This window comes from Alligator sinensis, unplaced genomic scaffold (genome assembly GCF_000455745.1).
Source record: "Alligator sinensis unplaced genomic scaffold, ASM45574v1 scaffold544_1, whole genome shotgun sequence".
NCBI lineage: Eukaryota > Metazoa > Chordata > Crocodylia > Alligatoridae > Alligator > Alligator sinensis.
In genome coordinates this window covers 3,098,860-3,123,606 of record NW_005841937.1, presented here as the reverse complement: position 1 = coordinate 3,123,606, position 24,747 = coordinate 3,098,860, and the positions used below count along the sequence as shown (strand labels likewise).

Sequence of the window (24,747 nt, the reverse complement as noted above, 5' to 3'; positions counted from 1 at the left end):
AATTGAAATTAAACTCTTGATAAAGGCAGCCTCAACTCACCACCCAAAATATAGACATCTAAATTAAACACAATAGTCTGCTCAGCTATAATTCTAATATAATGAAGGGCTTAGTTTGTCTGTGTGTCTATTTGTGTGTTTGTCTGTCTATTTGTAACACTTTTGGGTAACTGTGCATGTGCCACTGAGAGGGCCAGCAGTGATTGGTTGTGCGGGCTCCGCCTTCTCAGGCAAGGGGGAAGCCCCACTGCTCTGGGGGAGGAGGCAAAGGTGGAGGCAGGCTGCGGTGAGGGAGTCTCTGCTGCCACCACCACCTCTGGCAGGGAGGCTGGAGAGGCCCCGCTGCTCCAGGGGAGGAGGCGGAGGTGATGGGGAAGAAGGAGCCACTGCCACCACTGCTGCCTCAGGCAGGGAAGCAAGCGAGGCCCCAGTGCTCTGGGGGAGGGGAAAGAGGCAGATGGGGTGGAGAGGGAGCCACCGTATCATACCATCCCGAAAACAGGTGGCAGGGAGTAGGAGGTGGCAGGTAGGGAAGAAGGGGAGCAGGGAGGCAGGGAGAGGGTGCAGCTACATCAGAAGCTGCCGGAAGAATACCCAGCAATAATGATGGGTGGGGCATGGCTCCAGTGGAGTGGGCCAGGTGGATGTGGAGTGGGGTGGGTGGTGTGGAGCCAGATGCGGAGTGCTGGGAGGGGTGGGCCCGGATGGGCACACAGAGCCATACGTGGAGTGGCGGGGAGGTTGCACAGCTGTACACAGAGCGGCAGCATCATGGGTGGCAGCACTCCGTCCCCACCCAATCCTCCGTCATTCTTGATGGCTAGTTCTTATATGTAGACTGCTCTACACCTATTATGCAAGTAACAGATTAACTAAAAAAATAATTTTTGTGGGATAGCACTGCTGTGCACAGAAGTGAAACACCTATAGCAGAGAAACACTAAACTGTCAAAGAAGCCATTAAAATTATGCTTGCAAGCTGTGGGCATGCAAATAGCTGCATGCATAATTAAGAAAAGTACAAAATGACCTTTGTGCATGAAAATAGTAATGTGTTTGCACATCTCTGAGTCCACAAGAATTGTCTCCAGTAACCCTTCTTGGATCACTATGTATATGTACACACACACACACACTTAGCTATAAATGCCAGAACACAATCCAGTTTACTTTATAACACTACAAACTACTTGTATGTATGGTGAAACAGCTGTATAGTATTATACTTTTAGACCAATAGTAGATCACATTTATTATCAATTTTTTTAATGTATGTGAATGTTTTACAACATATGTTCTTTCCATTTGCCACTACCTCTAATCATTAAGGGTGACATTCTATTCATTCTATTCTCCTGGAGGCCTAAGTGGCTATATTTTGGTCATCTACAGGGCATTTCTGGTGCTCAGAGATATTACACTTAATGCACATTAAGCATTCAGAAAGTGCTTTAAAGCACTAACAGAACATACATGCATGACACTTAAAGTGCTTTAAAAATGGCAGAGCCAACACTAAGGTTACATACCGATATTTGGGGCAGTTATATCAGAGGTTCCCAACCACTGGGCCATGGCCCAGTACCGGGCCATGAAGGGTTAGCTACCAGGTCGCAGCATGAGCCCCCCACTTGGACTCTGTCCATCCACCCTAGTGAGCAGCTTCTGCCGCCAGCAGTGATGTGTTAGGTTAAAGCTGGAGGGTGGGTCAGCCCCAGGACAGAGGCAGCCGGCTCCATGCACCCCAGCCCGCTCCTGTGCCAGTCTGCAGGTTGGGAACCAGTGGGTTAGATCACATTAAAAATGGCTACCTAACCCATTCTAACTTAGTTCACCCAGGTGCAGACCTTACACTTAAATCCCTAGTTGGATCAATCTAAGTGTGAACTGTTCAGAAGTTCAGGACAGTCAGATCAGCCAAGAAATGGTTGACCCAATATAAGTTAACTCTACCTTCATGGTAGTTTAACTTACATTGGGTCCAGCAAGACCAATATAAGGGCACCTATACACATGCCGGATGTCTGTTCCAACACATGCTAAGTAGCATGAATCGGAGCATACTCAATTAATCGAGCCTGCTGGAGCATGCTAATTAGTGCACTGCAGCAGCCTCTGTGTCACATCTATTAATGTGCCCCCAGCACCATTTTGAAGCACAGGACACTAAATACATGTGACAATGTGTGTGCTTTAATTAGAGCAGCTTTCGGAGCTGATCTAATTAAAAAGTGCCCCCCCCTGCTCCACCCCGAGGCATGGGGGGTGGAGGGATAGGGAAGGGTCCCCCACAGCTTGCTGGCTCAGATCTCCAAGGGGGTCAGGTCCACATGACAAAGGGGTTCCCTTCCCCACCCCAGTTTTTTGCTGCATTAGGAAGTAGGGCCAGGGTGAGGAGAAGAGAGTTCCCTGCCACACGGACCTGGTCCAGTCTCCCCCCTCTAAAGTCAGAAAGCTGTGGAGAGGGCCTCTTGTGGTAAGGATGACCCCTCCCCATCCCAGCCCCAGTTCCTGGTACAGCAAAGAGTTGAGTCAAGCAATCCTGTGCTGCAACTCTTGGCTGCAGCTGTCAAGAATTTGGGGCAGATGAGGGCAAGGGAATCACCCTGCCATGTGGACCTGGCCCAGCCCCGCACTGAGACCTCAGACGGCATGTGCATACCCTTCCCCCACACCTCCTCCTGAGCCTCCTAACAGCAGCAGCCAGGAGCTGCATCACAGGGCTACCCAGCCTGGCTTTTTGTCACACCAGGATATGGGGCTAAGGGTAAAGGGAGCCCCTGTGCCATGAAGGTCTCCTCGTGGCATAGCTTGCTGGGTGGGATGTTGAGGGGGTGCTGGCCCAGGCACAGTCTGTGTAGCAAGCAGGCGCCCTTCCTCCCATGTAGCCCCAGTTCCTGGCTTCTGCTGTCAAGTCTGGGGCAGAAGGAGAAGGGCACCCCTCTGCTGTGCAGACCTGGCCCAGCCCCCACCTGAGATCCTAGCCAGCAAGCCTTCCATTGTCCTATATCACTTTTCCATACAGATTTAAGAATTTAATAGAAAACAGGAGAAATCTTTTAGCATTTAATATGGATCGATTCAATAGCACTGGGATAATGCATTATGATTCTAAGATAATAACTGTACAAATCTCTAGAATTTAAAAACATTTATTAATATTTTTCTATAGATTTTTTTAACTCATCATATGAATTCTAGAACAAGTATGCTATTCTTTAGGTTTTTTAATGCAATTTTTCACAAATCATGTGGAAAGGTTATCATTTTCCATTAAATATTATAGCACTTTTCATAAGGTAATGCATAAGAGTCAAACGCCTTCCTTTCAAATAAAGTCTTCCTTGAGGAGGTAGAACACAGTATGCAGCCAACTCTCCATTATTTGCTTTGGACAGTCAGTTTTGCAGCTGAGTCCATAAGGTTTCTCCATATAATTATAAGGCATGTCTGAATTTTTCAATGGTGGGTGGACAATTTCATATGTCAAAACTTTCCTTCCAGATAGTAACAAAACTGCATGGATGGCAAACTTCTTATATGGACCTTCAAATTAAATAGCCCTACATTCATATCAATCCTTCAGCTGAAATAGCCTGCTGGGCAGCACACATGGAAAGTACCTTAGGAGAGAAAAAAATATTTAGCAAGACAAGTATCAAACCCTGATTTAGCATAGGCTGTGCAGAAAGTAACACAATGGCACCAAACACATCTGAATATCTTAATGGTACTGAAAGAAAGCAAAAAATGAAGACTTCCCCCAGCATTTTTTTCTTCAACTAGCCTTAGGATGACTTTTTTGAACTCTTTAAAATTTAATAATAAAAATATCAAAAACAAAAGCAGAGAAGCAAAGATTTTTGTGGGCAGTATCTTTTATTGGACCAACTATATTGTTCGGTGGGATATAGACAAGCTTTCAGTACCACAGTACTCTTTTCCAGGCCTCAGGAGAACTGAGAAAAAGGTACTGGGGTACCTATGTCCCTCCCAGCTATACAACTGGTGCAATAAAAGATAGCATCCACAAAAATCCTTGCCTCTTTTATTTTTCCTGAACTGTCAGGGTTACAGCATCACCCCAACTTTACCAGAAACAAAAGCTGAAAGTGCAAATGCAAAGGACCCCACCAAGGACCAAGCATGACATATTCGTTAGCAGGTACACTGGCTTTCTCTGATAAAAAAATTCACAAATTCTCTGACAAAACCCCCAAAATCTGTTATTAAAATTAAAAGCCCTCTGCAGCATCCTCCAACCTTCTTGTTGCCTCTCACTGTCCCCATAGCTGCCCCGCCACCTCTCACTGACCCCAAAGCCCCCCCAGTACTGCTGGTGCCCCTCACTGCCCCCACAACAGCCCCCGCCACCCTATTCATGCCTCTTGCCCCCCATCCACAGCCCTTGCTCCCCAGCCCTGCCAGAGGGGCCACCAGCTTCCAGGGCTATGGGGCCAGGGCCCCAAATATGCAGCTTTCTGCCTCCAACAGAAGGCAACTGCAGCAGAAGCAGCATGGAGCTGGCTCCCCTACTGATATGCTTGCTCAGGTGGGGCCAGGGCCAGCTCCTGTCTCCACCCCAGCCCTGCGGTGCCTCCAGCTGCCATGAACTGCAACCCCCCAGCCCTGCCACAGGGGCCCCCAGCCCCCTGCAAGCCCCACTTACTTCAGGCTCCAGGAGAAGAGTAAGGCTGAGCTGAGCCCAATGGAGCCATGGCTCACTGAGAGTCTCAGGCCCTGTCATTCCCCTCCCACTCTCGGCAGGGCTGCTGTTTCCTGCCCTGTTTGCAAACAGCTTTTGCAAGCTGGAGCTCAGCCAGGAGCAAGCAAAAGCAAGGACTCCATGGGTGTCTCTGTTAAAAGGAGAAAGCTGTGTTTTCTCTGATAAAAAGGGGAAATCTGTGGTTTTTTCCTTTTTTTCATGGGAAACAGAAAACCCGGATCCCTGTTCATTAGTAACAAATTACCAGTATCACCAGACATTGAAACTGCCCAGGCCTCAACATCCTTCATGAAGTAACACATTTAGAACTAGCCATCCATCCAGCATAACAAAATGACCCACATTCTATTGTAAGGTGAAGTGTCTGAATTCCAAGGAGGCATGTGCCTAGGTCAGAAACTGGAAGAGATGGAGAGCATCATCAGAGCCAGCTCCTATGAGCTAGTTTCTGATGCTCTTCAGGGTCACTATCTTGGCCTGGCCTTGCAAGAAATTGGTCAAGCAGATCACGCTTTCTTCAGCTGCTCAGTATGGGAAAGAGAAAATGTACATAGTTTTGTAGAAGTCTAAGTCTGGCACAGAGGGTGACATAGAAGGGCCACACATGGGGGCATTCCAGGAAGGTGCGGAAGAGCATCTCCTCCACCTCCTTCTTGCAGAAGGGCCAAGCTACCACCAGTCTTCAGTCACCTAGAGGTCGCTGGTCTTCTTGGCAATGGGAGCTTATACAGCCCCAGTAGGCTTATTCTGATATTTCTGTTACTATGCACCATCTTCATGTTGAGTCAAGACAATTAGATTTTTGAACCTATATGCAGGTTCCCACAGTCAACACAGCACATGAAGGAACTTTTTATCCATTGTCAAGAAACACAATGTTTTAGCTCAGATACCATCATTCTCAATTCTAATGCATATTACTCCTTTATTAACTTTTAACCCTGTTTCTTATTTTGGGTATTTTTTGTTTCAATATTATATACATCAACTTTTCATTCCTTCTGAATATCACTAGTTTCCTCTTTTGCCTACAGTGAAATATAAAGGTCATAATAGAAAAAAAATATACATCAAACAAAATAGAGCATAATGGTAGAGCACACAAAGTTGAACAACATGGCAATGTTTAAAAATCTTAACTGACTGATGAGCCTTAACCAAACAAAATGTGTCTCCAGGGTGGCTACTTTTCTAGCTTAAGTCAAACCTGCTCCTGCCTATGAATTGTAATAATAAACAACAGTAACAGATCTCTGAAGCAAAGGAGGATAGTTGATTTCATTTGAACATAAATTCACAGAGTTGTGTGCCAAAACAACTCCTCTATTAAAGTTTTCATGGCTCTTGGAACAAAGGATATTCTAGGTCAATTTGTGTTTGTCCATCAAGACCTTTTCCATTGTATGTTTGATAAGAGAGAATTTTCAGACAGCTTCCTCCAACTTAGAGCTTCCTATATTTTTCAAGTTCATGCTCATATCCAAACACCAGTGATCACTTCTGTCCATACTAATGAAAAGTATTTTAAGTATATTTCACTAAAGAGAGCCTTCCTGAAATGACAGAAGACATTGTTAGATGAAGATCAGGAATTTGGTGTTACTTCTGGAAGAGGATACAAGGCATGTCTACATGTGCCAATTTAAGGCACTTTAGCCTAGTTTAAGGCACATTAAGGGTGTGCATCTATGTGTGCGCCCTTAATGTACCTTAAAAATGGTGATTTTAGGCAAAAGCAGGTATCAAATTTAGGCGTGAATAGCTAAAGTGCATTAATGCACATGTAAATGCATTAAGGAGCATTAACACTGTGTATGGACTGACTTGAAACTAACTTTAGTCTCGTGTCAGTCTGCACACATGACACTGATGTACTTTAATGCATGGATGTGTAGATACAAACCTAAATCACCTTAACGTGCATAAGCTATTGTGCATTAAATTTAGACATGCCTTATATGACCATGATTAGTTTAGGGCTTCTCACATGCAGAAAGTTATTCCTGTGCTAGGGTTAAAGAACTTGGGCCTGTGTCATTTTTTCCTCTTCAACTGTTAGACTCAATTTGCCTTTCCTTTCAAGCTTCTCAGAAATCCAAACATTATTTTAGTTACAAAACACAGAATTTCGCAGAAAAATTAGTTTAACTTATATTCCCATTTTTGAAATATCAACAAAAAAAGATTTTCATTTTTCATTTGCCTATGGAAACCACATTAATTGAATTTTCTTTCTATATTGTTAAAATAATATAGGTTTATAGTTAAAATATGCTAAGTAAATGAATCCTATTGTTTTTAAAGTTGGAGGTTCCAGAGTCACAGTAATAGTAACTGATATTGGGTCATCCCCTGAACTAATATGGCACCGTGCATTTGATTGCTATTTTCCATATGCTACTCTCCCAATGTACTTCAACTCTGACTTGGAGGAACTATTCATAGGAATATAGAGGAAAATTGGTTCTCCATGCCCCTTTATTTCCTGGTCTCTGATTGAGATTGTCAGTGTCTGTAATGTAGTAGCCTGAAACCAGTAATTTATACTAGAATAAATTAGACCAGCTTTATGAGTAGGCCTACAGTAGCAGGTCAGTGAATAACTGTCAGATGATAAAGTAGTTTTATCATTACTTATCCGAGGTGGAATTAAACCACTTGCACATAGCAGAAACAAACATTTCTTTCGTATCTGATCCCTGAGTGAAGGTGTTTGGAAAAGTGTTGTATTTTTTAAACTGAAGCAATAACATACATATTTCACTATGAATAAAGAAATAGGCAAAAAGAATCAATATTTTGCTGGTTGGAGAGTGTATAGCTTTGCACGCTTGTGAAAAATTACACTGACATTTGCAAAACGATGGAACATGTGATTTCCCATTTACATTTTGAAGAACATAAGCAGCCCAGCCACAAAGGAACTCCTGGAAACAGCCACAGAGTCATATAGTAGATGGAAACATTTTCCTGTATGTGAATAGATTTTTTGGGCAATATTTGATAAATTTTCTCATAAGGTCCAAGGTTTATTGAAGAAGATAAATCATGTCTGTACTTGGAACTGATTTATTTTACTGAATAGGTATTTATATATAAAAGATGTCTAGTCCCGTGGGAACTGTGATAGAAGCTACATCCTCTGAACCATATGGGATTTCTCATCCATGTAAAGCTATAGGCACTATATACATATATTTTTTTGATAGAATACAGACTTTCTGTCGAGCTTGTTCCTGAACTTGATCTTATAAAGCAATGAGTAGTGAGAAAAGGTTTTGAACTGCTGAGCACCATTGTTCAGCAGCAATTAGCAAAGCCTCAGCAGCTGTGCAGTTTGGTGGGTATACAACCTCTTCTCACACATATCAGACCAGATTTGCTGTCTCTTGTCTATTTGGGCAGATTTGGAAACATATAGCAGCCCACTTACAAGTGTGATTCTATCCATTTAAATTAGGTATACAGTGGCCATGAGGCTGCATCAGATATAGGCCTCTAAGGCCCATGTACACATTACAGGTATTGCACAATTAACTAAGTAATTGTGCAATGACTTTAAGACCAGCCACACGTGCAAATGACTTAGCACATGATAAAAAGCTCCTACAAACTATAAAGTTAAACTTTGAAAATATGTTTTAATTTTATAGCTGGTAGGTATCCAGCTTTATTTTGCACACGTAGCAGGGTCTTCCCTGAGGCTGGGAGCCCTATCAGCTGACAGGGCTCCCAGCTGCATGGGTGTACCATGCCCAATGTGAACCCCCAGGCCCTGAGGATCAAAGCAGCTGTGATTCCCAGAAATCAGGGATTTCACACACCCCTGAGCCCTGGGAATTATGGCTGCCGCGATCGCCACCACCCAAGGGATTTCACTCAGGGGGCTTCCAGATGCAGGAACCTACTTCTTGCTGGTGCAGGAAGAACCCACAATCAAGCTCCCCCTGCACCAGCAATAAGGCGTGATGGGATCAAATGTGAAATCCCACAATTGCATCTCCTGCCATGCACATGTGGCATGGCAGGAGACATGATTGTGTGAATCGTGTATTATATCCCATCACACATTTATCTGCATGTGCAGAGGAGGCCTAAGTGTAATAGATGTATTACCCTTAAGTCTTTGAAGGTGGGATGCACCGACAAGTAGATATTTGCAATTCTGAAGCAGAGTTCAAAACCGAGATAGAAGCAAGCATAGCCAGAGCCTGGTAATGGTAGAACAGCCCAATTTAATCACTATGGAAACCTATCCTTTTGGCAGCCAGATTGTACATGTGGATTTTCAGGTGCAATTTTTTTTTTTTTTGCTTTACAAATACTTTATATTAAAATAAATTTCCCAAACCCTTGGGATGTGCCACATTTGGCTATCAGAAGCAGAGTCATGACAGTCAGTATTTCTGACTGAGCAACTCCTATACTCATGTGCCTAAGGCACAAAATACGTGAAAACTAAGGGAGTGTATGGCAGAAGTCTTCTTCCTTTTAATCCATGCCATAAATTGCAGTACTGTCTCATTGCTATACAAGCTACATTACTGTTATTCCATTGTGGGGTGGGGAGAGAAAGGGAGGGAGGGAGGAACTGGGAACAAAAATATTCAATATCCAGCATACATGCTAGGTACAATTTTCTATACTATAGTTTCAAGTTACAGATTCAGAATTCCTTGTTTCTTCTACAGTTGTCAATGGCTTGATTAAGATAGACTTGTACACACACACACACACGAGTATGTACATTAAGATGTGTGTGTGTACACATATATATGCACACATACACACATTTATATATGGCTTCATTAATATATATAAAAGAATATATATTTGCTAGGCACATACACATTTATCTGTAAGTAGTCATTAGTGAGGGTATTTACCTAGCTATATCTGCAAATGAACTGACATAAAAGCACACACATGGGATACACTTTTGTGCAGGTTTCTTTCATATGAACCTGTCTTCTAATTTCACAAACAAAATGGCCTGAAGTATGTGTAACAACAGGAGGTGGCAGAAATTGTGGAAAGATAAGAAAAAGGAAGAAATACACTTATAAACCAAGTATTTGAATATATTTCAGAGTTTTGATTAAGGATTTAAAATAGTTTTAATATTTTTCCCCACTTAAGTCACCTTTTATGAATTCAGCTCAAATACTAGTGAGGATACCTATATGCAGCTGACAGGAAATGTGACTTTGTGGTTAAGGTATTGACTTAAACTCAAAAGATCTTAGTTCAGTTAGCATCTCTTCTTACACTCTGTGTGGGCCTGGGTAAATCACATAATCTTTCTGTTCCTTATAAGCTAATAATTCACTTTTGCGTCTTGAGATTGCAAGCTGGCTGAGACAATGGGTAATAATGTCAGAAGTGAAGCTGAAATTAATTGGTTTGTAAAAGTCTTTGCTAAAGTCACATCCAAAATAGGACTGAAGCCTCTGAAGTGGGATGTAGGAAAACGTAGGCACCTAAATCTGAAACTGGAATCCTAAAAAATCCCTGTTCAGTGGTCACTTAATCCTGGAAGAGCCTAAATTCCAAGAACACCTTAACTTTTTACTCTAATTTCTGCAGACATGTACAGTTGCACTTATGCACATATCCAAAATGATCTCAAGTCATGACAGCATTACAGTGCAACACTTAGTGTAGCCGAGATCAATCAGGATCCAGAAGTAGATGCCTCTCTGTCAGTGTGCACTCACCATATACAGATGGGGCTTCTCAAAAAATGCAGTTGTAGATACCACTTTGTTTCACAATGGTGGTTCTAGAGGTGGCAGCAGTGGTGGTGGCAGCAGAGGCAGTGGCAGAAGCAGCAGCGCCCCACTTCTAAGTAATAGCCTAGCGGTCAAAAACCTGAATCAGGAAGTGGTAAACACACATTTAATTCCTTCTTCAGTCAAGAGAGACTCAAACTCACCTCTCCAACATCCCATAAGTAGGGACCTACCTAAATTGTGGTTTTGTGGATTTCTGGGAAACTGCATAAAATAGCATTGCCCATGATCCCTGCAATGCCAGGAAATTCAGCACTGGCTGTCATTTCCCAAGAAATGACCCCTCCCCCCCCCCCCCAAAAGTAGTGATGTAGACTGAGTGAAAACGCCCTTCACCAATCAGCAGTGAGGAGCAGCATTACCGGGGCTCCTATGCCAATCAGCAGCAAGGGGTGGGGCCACTGCAAAATGCCCGTACAATCAGCCCTGCATGGCACAAACAGCCTGCAAAAAACCCTTTGTCTCACCGTGACTTAGATAGGTCCCTACCCACAAGACTGCTAGAACCACAGTTATCCTGGGTGGGACTACACTCTCCACTCCTCCTGTGGAAGCTATGCCACTGTGTACCAAATTCAGTGACTAAAGACAAAGAATGAGTAGGAAATGATTCTGTAGTCCAATGGTTAGGGCATCTATAAGAAAGAGAGAAGAGCCCTTGGTTTGGGTCCCTGCTCCCAAAACTGTTACTGTGTTTTAACATCAAAGAGTAAAAGTAAGAAATCTATATTTGCGTGCACTGATGTGTATTACATTACACAGACACACACACAATATTATATTACACAGTAAATTCACTATTTTTTTCTTTTCTTAACACAAACCAAAATACTTTGGGCAATGCAAATGTACAGAAGCTCCTTGAAGATATATATTTAAAGAGAAAAAATAGGAAAAAAAAAAATCTATAAGAAAAACACCTTTATACCTTGATCTTATTCCTTTTCCCCTCCCTTTCTCGCAGTCCAAAGTCTCACAGATTCCAGCAACTGTTTTGGATAAACAAGGAATGAAGGAGCATCCCTATATTAGCATTAAAGTTAAATTAAATCTTTTGAGTCATTTACATCATGCTGTTTTCCCTTTATGCATCATTATGTCAGCAGTGGCTTCCTAAAATGCTTTCCCTTAGGACATAGACAGACTGAGATAGCGAGAATGATGAAATTGATTCTAACTGCTCCAAGGTTTTTTGTTTTTTTTTTTTAAATAGAAAATTTCTTTTAACTGACAAGTAGAACATGAGGTATTGACCTTTCCCAATTTATAGTGTGTTCAAATATGGCAACTATGCATAATATTCAAGGCCAATTTTCAATATTGTTGTTTTTAATAGGTGTTCAGTAGCCACTGCCTTTTTAAAATCAAGGGCGTATATTTCTTCATGTTCAAAGCCCATTTTAAGCATTTCAAAAAGTCTACATATATGATAATATCAAGCTGACTAGCAGCTGACTTCCATGAGGGCATAAGAACATAAGAATTGCTATTTACTGGGTCAGACCATAGGTCCATCTTGCCCAGTGTCCTGTGTCACACAGTGGGGGAGACTGGATAATGAAGGGGAGAGTGAACTGAGTATGACCAAGGTTGTTTCCACTGTTCCTTTCTCACTTGCAACCTCCTGCACTTAAAGTCTATGAAGTTCTGATTCAGAAGCTGTATCCCTAACTCCTAATTTCCATTTTATTTGGCACACATTCTCTCTCATTCTGTAGAATGCAGATAATGAAATAAATCTTCTCCCTTCAACATATGGCAATTTAAAAGTCAGTCCTTCTCCTCTATTATCCCTTTGAGACCTACTCTACACCTGAAACTAAAATAACGTGCACTTACAAGTACAGAACACACACCATGTACCCTATATTTCCACTGCAAATCCATTTGTATAGAACTGAAGGCTGGTTTTCACAAGAAAAAGTATGCCTTTGCAATGTATTCAAAGTTGCACTTAATCAGGTATCCTGGACTTCTCACTTGTCTCCCAGATGATGACCAGACTCACTCTTCCCCTTGTACAGTGCTCACTTTTTAGGAAAAAGTAGTAGATCTTTATAATAATACATAGTGCATGACAGACTAGAAGGGAAGTAGAAAGCATTCAAAAAGATTAGCTAAGCCTCCACCTCCCACAATAACATTTTGAGATGATTGAAGATTTGCTTTTCATAGTTGAGAAATCTGTTATTTTAGAAGAATGAAGCTCTAGGTTTCTTTTGCCAAATGAAAGCTGCTTAATTGAAAACTTGGGTGCGGAAGGTGTATCCCTTTCGGTTCATTCCCGACTGTTATGTATTATTGAAAATGATAGTTATACCATTTTTAATAACAAATAACAGTCAGAAACCAACTGCTTTGTGTGTGCTGGAATATCACTCTATTTAAAAGTAACAGGTAACTGTTGGCTTGACAAACTGTGCTTCATATAACTTCAACACAGTTACAATAACAACTGCAATTTTGTTAGAGCTATCTTGAACCCAGAGTTATTAATTTCACTTCCAGATAATAAGCAGGGACAGGATTACTCAGTGATTACAAAATGGATATGGGTATCTTTAATTAAATGGGGCATCTATTTGGGCTATAACCATTTATTTGGTTTCAGTCGAATGTAACACAATATGTTATTATTTGCTTACAGACACCTTCATATCCCCTACATTACTCTCAATACACATGCAGGACAGGGAAAGTGAGAAAGTATATTCCCTTGTGCAAATAAATGAATCAGATTTATTAACATTATGATTCTGTAATGATGCATAAGCAACAGTTTCTTTTCACATACAGTACCTCACATGGGTATTTTCAGGGTTTTAGAAAACAACTATTTGCCCTGCAACTGATTGCAGACTAAAGATCTGCAGTATTTCATCTTACAGTTTGACTTTTGGTTTGAGACCTTATATAGTCCTCCTAGTTTTAACATAGTATTAAATTCTAAGGCCAAATAACCTGAACACTAAGCTATGGGGTGAGGGACGAGACATGTTGGAACAATCTTAACTATAGCATCATGAACAGTGCTGCTATAATATTATTGCTGTAGGTTAATGTGATCCTTTACACAATCTTTTTTTTTTTTTTGTTCCACAGTAGCCTATTTTCAAGAAGTAAAACGGTTTCATTTAAATTGCTAATCCTATCACATATATGGTTTTATTCTTTTGGATCAGGATGACTGACAGTGGTATATTAGAGTTAACAAACCTTACCCGGTTTTAAATACATTTCTGGTATTGAAAGCTAACAGAGCTGAAAGCTGAATGGGTAAAGGCTTTGCTCTGGTATTCATTCCTTTCTTGGAGGCCTGAAAGGACCATACGGAGGGAACCTGATAGAAATTTCGTGTCGTTGCTAAATAGAACTCAGTCCAAGGTAGAAAAATAAAAGGTTAGTTCTGCTGTCCTTTATATCATTTCATTAGCAGTGGCCAATGCTTTCAAAACTAGGGCCAGGGGCTGTTCAAACTGTGATTCAATTGGGCCCAGAGTTTAATGGAGTATGGTCCTCAAAGAATCACTGAAGCAAACCCTTTGAAAGATTCTGTGTTTTCTGAGCACAGCCCCTTTACCGTAGGGTGCTGGCAAAATACGAAGTAAAAGTTGAAGGGAAATGTGCAGCAAGCCCTAGGCCATGCTGCCCCTCTTCTACTCAGTCACCTACAAAACCATGTTGGAGACTGATATGGAAGATAACCCTCACACATTTTTATATGTACTGATTTTCTTTGGGTCTTTGCCCATCCTGTTCACCCTAGCTATATTTTTCATATGCAATTTGATTCACAGATGAAATCTGATAACTGACTTTTGCAGGGAATGGGGTTGGTGTGTGCCAGCTAGTACATGGTTGTGTCCCGCTATGAAATGTTAAAACAGGGTATGCAGCCGAAACCCTGGATTAGTCACTCAGTTAACTATTATATTTAAGAAGGATGCTAAGGTAGCCCAAGGCAGAGATAGTGAAGTTCTGGCTGAGTGAGTTGGCAGCATTGCTTTTGTCTTAATTTTCTTTAGAGAAAGCAAAAAGGCTTAAGGGAAAATTTGAACATGTTTGTTTTTGTGGTAAGGGAATATAAAAATGAACTTTGCATATACATGTTCCATAAGCAAATTATTACACGGCTCAAAGGTATATTGAGGGGCACTGTAAGAACCGATGGAGGGAAATTTGTGCAGTGCCTGCTTTGAGCTATGTTTGGAAGAAAGCCAGTATTATTCAACCTCACATTCAATGCATGCTCAAAGCTTTGAAAAAAATATTAACTAGAAAAAAAATCATGAACAAACTCTAAGTTCTATGGAATTGAAAGCCTGAAATTCCTGTGTTTTTATTCCACTTCTGGTATTGGTTTCCCATGTAGTTCTAACAAGTCACACCACTGCTGACTGCCCCAGCATTTAAAATATGGGGATAATATTTCCCCACATCCACCAGGTTTGAGCATTCTGATTATTATTATATTGTTTAATTGCAGTAACCTGAGAGCCAAACCCTGGTCTCTTGCAAAGGATTAGAGAGGAAAAAAAATGGAGAGGCAAAATCCTCTTTTAGTGCCAACCTAGGGCAGCCATTACCACTTAAATTAAATTTATCTTCCCTCCACTCACTGGGAGGTTTTATCCAGAGGACTTAGATGTAGCTATTAGATGTTGAAATAGGCTCATGCTTATTCAGCTATTCACAAATCCACCCCTAAGCTTCCTTCATATCCTATACCATGTAATACTCTGAACCATGCCCTAGTTGAAAAATCCTCCTGATTCGTTTTTCTATTACTTGTCCTCCTTGATACAATGAAACCATGTTGGTTACATTGCCCTTGCATTTATGGAAGAGAGGTGAGTTTTACTGTCAAAATATTTTAGTGAAGCAGCACTTCTGGTATAGGATTTTCTGAATCTGTCTAAAACATATTTACTTTTTCAGAAGGCTTCATTCATTTACAAACAATTCATCTGAAGAAATTCATGATGAAATAAGTCATGGGGCATTCCAGGTCATCAATAGAGATAGGATTCAATGTATTTTTCTTCTGTAAAGATGGTTAATGTGCCTTTACAGTTAACCTTTTACTCCATAATTGCATTGGACTTAAAGTGCTCTAAAATTAATGTCATCCATGCATTCTTGAGGTTGGAACAGTTGTAACATTGAAGAATGAGACAAATAGATCACTTCAGAGCCATCAGATGCCTGAATCTATTTGAACTTTACAATCCATTCAATTTTTTTTAGGTTCAATGTTTGAGAACCTAGCATTTGTTAAACATGGAAAAAGTCCCATAACTGAATCTAACAAGAGAGCTTATGCTGAGAAAGACCCTAATTTCGTTAATGGCACTGACTTCTACAATGAAGTAACTAATGGAAGGATTGTTCCTTACAATAGATTGTTACACCTAGTCTAGCTTCCAATTTATTATGGGGATTCTACCCCTCCAATTTTTTCAGCCTACTTGGTTCCATTTATAGAGGTCTTTATTTCCCACCCCTCCCCCCAATCATATTCTACTTACATTTTCTCATTCATCAACTCACATTATTTATATTCCTTTTTAAATACTTTAAATTATTTCCTTTTTTTGTTTGGTGGTTTGAGTCTTCAGATATATGTAGACTGGAGTGCCTTCCCTATTGGTCAATATATGTTCTTTTTAAGCAATTTGTTCATTAAAGGTCTAGGATATTTAGACAAGCCCTGGGGGAGAGACCAGGCAGACCAGAAATTAGACTGCTATTCTGTAAATCACAACTTTATCAATGGTGTGCAAGCAGAAATAAGGAGTGGATGCCTTATGAATCACCATCTGGTCCAGAGTTCTTCCTTTCTTTGATGGAGAAAGGAATCTGTCTGACCTATTCATGGTGTGGTTGTATCAGAGCTATAGATGTAATCTTTCTTGCACTAAGCTGGTAATTATGTCATCAGTCTACATGTTGCAAAACAAAAATATAAAATGCATTAGTGCTACAGTTGGGCTTATAATAGTTTTTTGTTCAACAGTAGAATCCCATCCCCTGCGCACACACAAAAAAGAAAAAATGAGGAATAGTTTGGCTGAAATTTCAAAGCTACCCAAACACATTCTATATGTAATAAAAACTATCTTCTTTCTTCCTGAAAAATTCCAAATAAGTAAAATTTCTTTGCCATGAAACTATGAAAATGGAATGCTTTTCATCGACGGTCAGATGTTTCACACAGCTCCAGATGCCATAACTATAATTATTCAGGTAGTTCCATAAAACATGATGAATTGAAGTAATGTCATAGTAGGAACAGAAGAACTGCTATAATGAGATTGTCAATAATATGCAAAGCACCCAAATCTGTTTCTGCATTTGTCCTCAACTCACAAAAGCAGATTTATTTTAGAGTACAAACTGAATAGCTCATTTTGAAGAAACCATGTTCAATTTTTTTCTGTCACCATGGAAAATTGAAATGTTATTTTCTGCCAATATTCTGTAGCTTTAAATACTTAGAGAAACACAGATACAGCAACAAGCCTATTCAAGTACTGAACAAAAGATACTACATTTTGAGCCAACTATCAGCCATCCTGTTGGGGATTAGCTATACATCCTGTGCCCATCATCTATCAAACAACCTGGACTAGGCCACCAACTTCTACATGGCTGATGAAGATGAGGCCACCCAGGATGTAATGGACACAGGCACCACCACTGGCACCACCTCCAGACCAATGAACACTGGTTTTGGACCTATGCCACCAGCAGCAGCTGGTGGCAGCAGGTTGTACTGGACACATAGGACAACAAACAGTGGGTCCAGACCTTCCACATGCACCAGAGCAGCTTCATGGACATTGTCACCCAGCTTCCCTCCCACCACATTGTGTGTCAGTACATCAGCATGTGGCTACCCTTCACTCTGAAGAACTGAGTAGCCACTGCCATCTTGAAGCTGGCCAACCTCAGCAGTCTCCATGACATCACCAACCAGTTCAGTGTGGGCAAGTCCACAGCCAGACAGGCTGTGCAAGAGGTATGTTTGGGCATCCAGAATGTCCTGGCCAACTGCTTCACCTACCTCATCAATCCACAGAAGATGATTGCCACCTTACACCATATAGGCTTCCCCAGCTGCATGGGGCCATGAAAAGCACTCACTTCCTCATCTTCTGCCTTGTCCCATGGCACCTGGGTGTTCATCAACCACATGGATTTGGTGACCACCTTGGTGACAGGCTTATAAAGGCCTTCAGGCTGTTGGGGAATCATTGCATTGCTACCTCCCTCCCTGCCCTCCCCTTTCCCTCTTTCTCCCCAAGGGCTTTGTATTTCCCTGGTGCCTGGGTCCCTGTCATGGTTCGGTGGAGTACAGTAGAGCCATACCATCCTCAGAAGCAAGGCATCCTCACTCAGTGCCTTCATCTTCAATCAGAACACAGGAGGAAGGCTAGGCATGGGTGCTGTGGTAGCATCTGCTGCACTGGAAGTCAGGGGGACTAGGGTACACTTTATATATTCAGAAGGGAACAACAAAGAGATGTAAGAGTGGGAGTGGAATAGTGTTGGAAATAGTGTCGGAAATAGTGTCCTGGGGCTGCGTGTTTGGCTGTAGTCCACGGGATTGAGGAGGGCAGGGAGGGCTCCCACAAGGTGGAGGTCCTGGTCCTAGGTTGCGATGACCATGGCATCAGAGCTTTTCCCCTGGTCCTAGGCACCATTATCTGTCCACTTGACCTTGCCCAAGGAAGCTCAACTCTACCTGCAGGTACACATCTGCTCCTAGATCCTGTTATGTTCCAGGGACCAGCATCAATGGGCCAGAGTCCTCAGGAACTACCACCACCAGCAGACCTTGTACCCTGTGGTCCCCAGGGACCTGCTCCTGGGTACCTGGTTATCCTGTCATCCCAGGGCCTTCCTGTACCTCCACCTGCAGTGGGGTCCCTGCTGGCAAGTCCTTCCTCCTTCTATGCCCTGGTGGTACCATACATGTGTGGGATAGCCTCTCCATGATGAGGAAACAGGACAGCTCCTTGTAAAAGGGCATGCTCTACTTCCTGCTCCCAGTCTTTTTATTGGCATCATGCACTTGTTTGTACTGGAATTGCCCTCATTTCATCTTGACCCACCACTGCACCTAGGCCTTGTTGCAGCCTTGTACTTGCACCTGTTGGGCAATGTGCTTGAATACATACCTGGTGTAGTGCTCTTTGTGGAGCTGGTCTTGGGTCTCCTGCTCACCCCAGATGGTCATGAGATTCCACATATCATCATGGCTCCAGTTGTGTGACGGGTTGGTTACCAGAGGAGGATGGGATGGGGTCTTCCATGATCTGTAGTGGTGCTCATGGGGCCCTGGCATGCACATGTGGGTGAGGGTCAAGCTGCAAGATGAATGGATGGATGGATAGAATGGTGTGTAGGGGCAGGCCCCAGTATATGGCTCTTCCTCAATCCAGCTGTGTGTGGCCCCTGCTCCAGATTGACTGGGAGGTGGCCTAGCCAGTGGAGGCCTACAACCTTGAACTTTCCAGGGGTGTCCAGCAGACACCCATGATGCTGACAACACCACACTACCCAGCACATAAATTTCCATTGTCCTCTACCTGCAACACTGAGACAGTTGGCCACATCTAACCTGCTCCTGACATTTCCAGGGGCATCAAACTTCTTGCCCTGGTGTGGGTGCTCTCCCAGCCCTAGTAGTCTTGGACCCTGTATCTGCAGGGCAAGAAAGTCTTGCTGCACTCTAGGTGCACATGGTCCAGGTACCTTAACACAGTATCTGAGCCACGGACATCACAGGGTTGCCTCTGTGCAGGCCCAGTCCTGATGTTCTTCCACCTACCACCCTGACCCACAAGAACTGAGCTGCCCAAAATGGATCCTTCTTCAAGGGGGTGGGACAAGTGACTATGCTGCTGTCCAGGTTGTAGGATGCCTTCTCTGACCTCTGAGATGTGGTGTTGATGTGCCAGGATTGGAGTCCATGATGAACATGTGTTGGGTTCTGCATGTTCATCATGGGATACTTCATGATAGAATGTTGGGGGTGCAGGTATGGCTTAAGGACTCATGCAGTGGACACAGATGGCTTGCTTCCCCTCACTTCCTGCCTGTGGCTGACAGGTGGCTAGAGGTTGGAGGCAGGGCTGTTCTTCCCTGGTACTGGAACAGCCCAGATATGGGGCCTGCTAGTGAAGGACCATCCATGGTGATGCCAATTAACTAATTAATCCAGAGGGTCGTTAATCCTCTATGACCTACAGGTAGTCAGGTTCAGGGCATTAAAGTAAGTTAATATCCCTGAGCATTGATTTACTGCCTGACCCCACTCAAAGTTAGAAAGAGTAGCTACACACTACAACACAGGTAGGTTGAGCAATATAAACTATATTACACAAAAAACCCCATGCAACAACTACCCGACACAATATTCCTGTAACACCTGAGCCACAACACAATAAAATACATTCAACAAGACAATAACCCAACACACATCCCAAACCCAGCATCCCCGGTCACACAACTAATCAACTACACATTACAATGAACTTTGGTCACTACACAGTAACTGCTATGCAACTTCACAGACAACCCAGAAACCACAGATGGTAGTCAAGAACACCCTGGGCCTAGTCATCAGGAGAAATCCTCTGACAGTCCCTGAGGCTTTTCCCTTTCTTAGGTACTTAGCACCTCAAATAGGGAAAGGGAAAGTTGTTACCCAACTACAGTTTCCACAGCCAAAGCCCAAAGAAAAGAGTGCAAGACAGGTAAGCCTCAGCAAGCTCAATCTGAATGACTAGTGAGCAAGGAACCTACACTTGACAAACTCCCAACCCCAAGAGCCTGGAATCAGAACTGTCCAGCCAGAGTGAGAGTGAGGCCGAGCCCGAGCCCTTGCTGGCTGCTCTGGACAGGATTTATAGCCTTCTAATCATGCCACCTGTCACTCACCCAGTGGTCCAATCATCACCCTTTGCACAATACCTAATCAAATTGAAACCTGGGCAATACTTAAAAGGACCAATCAATTCAAACTATTTCAACTCAATACAAGCAACATTATTATAACTGCCTTAGTAATGAACATATCAACACTGATAAATAGTTGCATTACCATTATACACTGTTCATGCCCAGACTTTAAAAGCAGGTCATGACTTCATCAAGGTTGAGAGTTCAAACCCTGTAGAAACTTCTTACCTCTAGTCATATGGCGCACGTGTGGACTTTCACTATTCTATACTAGGTGCTTGGCCAACACAACTGAGCATGGACCAAGTGCTAGTACACCTCCCTGTGAGAGAGACATAGTAGGGGCTGCAAAGGAGGTTGGGATGCCATAGGATAGTGATCTAATTTGAATTGATAGGGAAACAATACATAAGTTTGGTACACTGGTCTAACCTGAATCTATCTCAATTGAGTGTGCCTCAGATGAGGTCTATGTTAGGCTGTTTTCACAGATGTGCACTGAACTTCTGTATGGTTATGGGTTTAGATTGATCTACATTTACTTAGACCTGTTTAAGTATAATGTCTGTATGTACTCAAGCAGCTGAGCAGAGTAGTTAATCTAGCCCATAATATCCACATCACTCCCAAACATTCAGAAGTCTCCCCTCACACTATGCAACTGCCAGGCCCTTCATGCTGCAGCTGCCTGGAGCCTGTGCACGGGGTGCCCTGCAGCTCCTCTCCACCACCATCACTGCCATCTCCAGGGCTGCCCAGCAGGACAGCAGTGACAGTGCCAAAGAGCAGCAGGACAGCCCAGGTGAGGGCTCTGGGCAGCTGCAGAAAGGAGGGCCTGGCAGTTGTGAAGGGGAAGGGCCACTTTTCCCCTCACACCAAGCAGTAGCTTCTGCCTTACCACCGTCACTGCTGCCACTTGTCAGTGCAGGCAGGTGAGTCTGGAGCAGGGCCAGGCTGGGACTGGGGTTGTGCATGCAGGTTCCAACTGGTCCAGAGCTGGTCCACTCTGCCAGATTGAGTCCAGAGTGGGCGCGGGGTGGGCTGGGGTCGTGGTTGTGCATGTGGGTCCTCATCACTACCACAAGGCTAGGGCCAGTGGTGGTGGCAGCCTATAGCCACTGCTTCCTGGGCTTCCTAAAAAGGGGAGCCTGGCTGCAGAGCTGCTCCAGCTGTACTGCATGCCCAAGGGGCAGTGGGACACACCATGGCCTGGACAGCACCTGGGCCGCGGGCCAAACAAAGTCCCTTTGCAGGCTGTATCCAGCCTGCAGGCCATATTTTGCCCAACCTGATGTAGATCCATCAACAATATCAGAAATCAAACTTAAAAAAGTATTTATTTAAAAGCAACCTAAAAGGCTTCTACATCACGAATACTACTTACTAATGCTATTGCTAATGACTTGTGAAAACTACAGGCCAACTTCCTAATTTAGACCACTATTTGTGTTTAAAAAGCTGCTACGTCATTAGTATCTGATCACAGATAGCTGTGAAAATGCTGGTAAATGCTCTATGAAGAACAATGTTCAGTTTGCTAAATTGCAGCTTTGGGGAGTTCATCATCAACAAGGGAACAACAAAATAGAAGTCAGTTGACAGGGCAACTACTTTTAAGTTATCTGTTTGGATAAGTTCATGATCTCTATACAAGGTTCTTTGGGTAAAACTGGCATCTTTTATTAGATAATCTCAAATAGTTTGAAAAATTCTTCTTTGCAAGTCTTTGGGTATAAATACCCTTCATCAGAATCAGGAAACATCTGCAGTTGGTGTGTGCTCTTCCTGGATGGAATGAATAGCCTCTGGCTTCTTGACTATTCATTACATCCAGGAAGAGCACACACCAACTGCAGATGTTTCCTGATTCTGATGAAGGGTATTTATACCCAAAGACTTGCAAAGAAGAATTTTTCAAACTATTTGAGTTGGTCTAATAAAAGATACCAGATTTACCCAAAGAACCTTGTCTGCCTATGTCCTTAGACCAACACGGCTAGAACCTAGACCCCTGAAATTCTCCAGTGTATTTATTATTTAGATTTATTCACAAAATAGCTAATGTAAAAAAATAATTCCGTTAGAACATTTGCTATTGAAAACTCAAGCTTCTCTGAATACCAGTTATGCAATGCATTTCTTTTTCCTTTTTGGAGAAAAGAAATGCTTAAAATTAGGTTTCAAATGCAAATAAAGATGACTGAAACTGAAATTTGCTTTAATTAACATTCTGCTGCAGTATTTTAAAATTGGCCATTTTGGTGAACCATCCAGCTGGCAGATTTCTTTGCAAATCATCACAGAAATACAAAACAAAAAGGGCAAAAGAAGAAAATGAGTTAAAAACTTGTAATGAATATGCATACATTGAGAACATCGAGTGTATTTTAGTGTTAGCAAAAACATTAATGAACCAAAGTGCTGACCCATTAGAAGTGGCCTTTAATGTATATTTTACTGTGTGCTGCAAACTCATTCTTGAGGTTTGCTTCTTTTCTTTTTTATTAATTCATAATACAGAAACCATAAAGTTCCTTGAGCTGTAGATAAAATATGTTGTCAATTAGCTATCAGTGTACATACATCAGGCTTTAAAAGACCATGAGAAATAAAACCAATTCTTTCTCTTTTTAAGTTGTCTGTAAAGAGTGTGATCTCCTCTGTGTATTCATAACAACAATGTAGAGAAAATGTCCAAATGCCTAAATGTGCCAGGTTCAACCCTAATGGACTTCATTTCTTGAATGAATTGCCTGTGAACGATTACACTAAATGTTTTTTCTAACTTTGTATTATTTTGATATGGCACAATGGACTTCTTTTCTTTGTCATTACACTATGATTATGAAACTAAAGAACCCCATATTCTCACTTTGCACCAGACTTTGAAAATGTCACAATCCCTCTGAGAACCATCCCTTAACAATACATCTTCCTTGACTCTGTGACTTGCTGCTCCATAACTTGAGTTTAACATGTCTGTGACAGGGGGCCATCTCGGGGCCGATCTCCACAGCCCACCCACCTGTCTCTGGGCAACCGCCCGCCTATCTCCCCCGCCACGCCTTTGATGATAATAAATTCAATTAAGATGTTAATTAAGCAGGAGGCTGCCCATTGCAATGCCCCGATGCCAGGGGGCGCTCTGCGGCTCCGACCTCCCCTAATACCGCAGCCCAAGCCTCGCAGATGGCATCATGGTGTTGCTATAATCACCGGCCCCACACTGGGCCCCAGAATCATCCGTACAGGACCCCTCCATGATCCTTTCCTCTCAGGCGGCCACTCCGCCATCATCTGGGCTACCTAGCCCCCCTGAAGCCATGTTCCCTTCCCGGGTGTAGTTCCCCCGGAACCTTCGGCCTCTTGCCCTGGCCCACCTCCAGGCCAGTCGGGACCCCAGGCCCCCGGCTCTTGGCTATCCCTCGCGGTGGGCCCCCGGCCCTTCTGACTACCGTAGTCCTGGCCCCAGCTTGGGCCAGTCAAGGGTACTCTCCCCTTCGGGCTGGGTCTCTCTAGTCTCTCACTCTGTCACTGGGCCTCACCGTGCCACTACTCCCCATCCTCTCGGGGGGCAACCGCAGCACCACGCCCACATCACTCCCACTCTCGGGGTCCGCCTTCTCTGGGCCCCTCACAACACTGGCCCTCTAGGCCCTCCAACAAACTCAAGGGTAACCCACCCGGTGGTGGTGGGGGCTAGGGGTTAAGGCGCCCCGACCCACCTTTCACCAGGGTGGTAACTGGCCTGGCATTTCCTGGGGCTCCCGCACCACTGAGAGCCCCACCAGACCACCCACTCCCGGCAGGGTGCAGTTTCAGACCAGGACCAGGACCAGGACCAGGACCCTCTTGCCATCCCCTTGCAGCTCCCCCTTACCTCCGGGCTATTCTCAGCAGCCCTCCGACCAGACAATGTTCCTGCCTGGCCTCCTGCAGCCAAACTGCCCTGTTTATATAGGCAGCCCATGTCTCAAAATGGCTGCCCTCGTCAGGCACCTGGAGGCTGCCAGCTCCAGGCCCTTAAAGTGGCAGGCACACACAGTGCACTGCCACAATGTCCTTGTTCTCTAATGATTTCCATCAGCTTGGTGATCCTATTCTAAAGACCTCACTACAAAAGATAAGCTGAGCTACTGTTCCAACCACAAATATTTTTTCTTGTACTATGTTAATAGTGCAAATTTTTTAGCCTTATTCTAGCTAAACGTTAGCTAAAAATGACATCTAAAATAATGAAAGGATTGAGAAAGAGCAGTT

At 43.1% G+C, this 24,747-nt stretch overlaps 1 long non-coding RNA gene across 2 annotated transcripts; it reads right to left on the bottom strand.

Annotated features, from left to right (window-relative positions):
• Nucleotides 1-3,415: 3,415 nt before the first annotated feature.
• LOC102388089 lies at nt 3,416-24,421 on the bottom strand. Of its 2 annotated transcripts, XR_323348.3 has the most exons (4): nt 24,368-24,410; nt 18,702-18,890; nt 10,444-10,597; nt 3,416-3,623 (listed from the first exon to the last, which is right to left on the bottom strand). It is a non-coding gene; the product is annotated as an uncharacterized LOC102388089 (long non-coding RNA). The 2 variants fall into 2 exon arrangements; XR_001357716.2 differs by lacking the exon at nt 18,702-18,890 and having other exon boundaries at nt 24,368-24,421.
• Nucleotides 24,422-24,747: the final 326 nt, after the last annotated feature.